Raw genomic sequence first — 2208 nt, forward strand, 5'->3', positions numbered from 1 at the left:
TCATCAATGATACCATCATAAGGGTCAATTGTAGTGAGGCGCCCGCATGGCATTTCGTTACCAAGAGCCCAAAGATATAGAGCATTAGCATCATACCCGATAATCTTTTTACAAGTTTTACCGCCGCGAATTTTGGTTTCATTACGTTTCGCATAGCGATTGAAGATAATCGAAGGCCCACCCGCAATATTAGCTTTCATCTTGCGGTAAATGTCCTTATTTTCCTCATCAATAGACCACACGAGTCTGTCACCATTATAATCGATTATCTTTTTGTACCTGAAAGCTTTCATACTCATATCCTTACGTGCAACATTACAGTTGATACAACTGATTACAAAGTTTCCATCAATATGACCTACACTGTTGTTGATTCTATCGAGTGATACGTTTTCAGGCGTGAGCTTGCAACAGCAGTGGGCGCCAGTAAATTTAGATTTTACAAGCTCATTATTTACATAATCAATGTCTAAGGCATATTGACGACCTGCCTTTATATCTTGATCTTTATATCCATTAAAGCGCTTAATAGGAAAGTCAAAGCGATCGATGTCTTCAAGCTTTGGTTTCTTAGGCTTCTTGAGTTTGGAGTAGCATGTTTGATACATAACTTTTTCCGATAGTCCAGGAAGACTTACACCATCCATAAACATGTCTAGTTTGAAACGCTTGTACAGTTTGCGCTGTTCATTTACAGCCTTAACAAAAGGCTTCACGTCAAGATTGTTGTACCATATAAGTAAATCTTTGAGGGTTTTCATCTTATAGTGAGACCAAACAAACTTTACACGTTCATAATCATCAGTAGAAATCTTAATACTTTTAAACGTCGAGTCGAAAGCTTTTCTTGGTGGCAAGTTAGTTTTATTGAGTTTTTCAAAACTTGTAATATATTCGTAGCAAAAGACTCCCTTACCAAGCCCACATAAGCAACGAATTTTATCGTTACACTTACAACCTCCAAGATAGGTTTTTTAATACGAATCGTATGATGTACCAGCCGGAAGATAGTTACTGATATCAAGAATCTTGAACTTATTAGTACTAATACACATATAGCTGGGATTCTTGATTACCATCTTAATGTTTTCAGCTCCTAAAACAGCGAAAAGATCTTTCTTGACTAGATTGATATCATATCTTCCAGAATTAAATCCTATTACTGGTACTGCTTTAAGAATGTTTCGTACTTTAGAGTAGTCACCGTGGTCAGCGCCGCTCTTAGATAATATTGCGTTTAGTAGTACTTCAAACTTTTTAAGATTGGCTTGGTAAATCTTAGCTTGAACCTCAGACATATACGCAAACATTTGTTCTAAAAGCATCTTAGGATCTTCATTGACGAAGCATTTAGTCTCCATAGATAAACTATCGCAAATGCTCACAGACACAGGTATGTTACGACTAGTGAATTTAGAGTTTTCGCCTCGCTTTTCATCAATATGCTTTAGAATGGCTTCAAAATCGTAAACAATGAAGTGGTCTATGTAGTGATCTACGCCGTTAATCGAATATTTTGTTAGCATTTTTTTTTAATTTGATTGGTAGGTGGTTGGTATGCGGTTGGATTCTTACAGAACTGCTCAAATACCTCAAACTCGCATTTGCTACGTTTGTGATCATAAAGCTTCTGACATGTATCAAGCACCGCACCGCATACATTACAGGGATATTTACTAAGAAGAATATCTAAATTGGTGATATACATTGCATGACCCTTATAGTCCAAAATGTTGATAACATTCTTGAATTGCTTATACGATTCTCTGATTTTAGAAACCTTAAGTGTTTCCTGGTTCATCTCGAAAACATTTATACTTATCTTAAAGCAATCTTCTAGCTCATCGAATTGCATAATATCAATCGGCTCAGCGTCCTTGAAAAGCTTCGATGAATACTTAATATTTTTGAAGACACAATATTGTTTGTATTGATCTTTAGCGAACGACACCATACGACGTGAATCGGGTTTGTTTTCTTCTAGATGATAAGCAATGCAATAGAACATACATTTGTTATCGGTCTTAGGGAAATCGACAACAAAACGATTTTTCTTAATACAGTCAGGAATTTGAATGTTGTCACCCAGACTATGGTTTCTGTAATATATTACGACTTTAGCAGCATTCACTTCTTTAAACTGATAACTTGAAGACGGGAAGCTAATACGAGTGGTGAAATCTATCGTTTCAATGCTGTTAATAACGT

Source organism: Phytophthora parasitica, assembly GCF_000247585.1.
Source record: "Phytophthora parasitica INRA-310 unplaced genomic scaffold supercont2.7, whole genome shotgun sequence".
NCBI classification, from domain to species: Eukaryota; Oomycota; class Peronosporomycetes; order Peronosporales; family Peronosporaceae; genus Phytophthora; species Phytophthora nicotianae.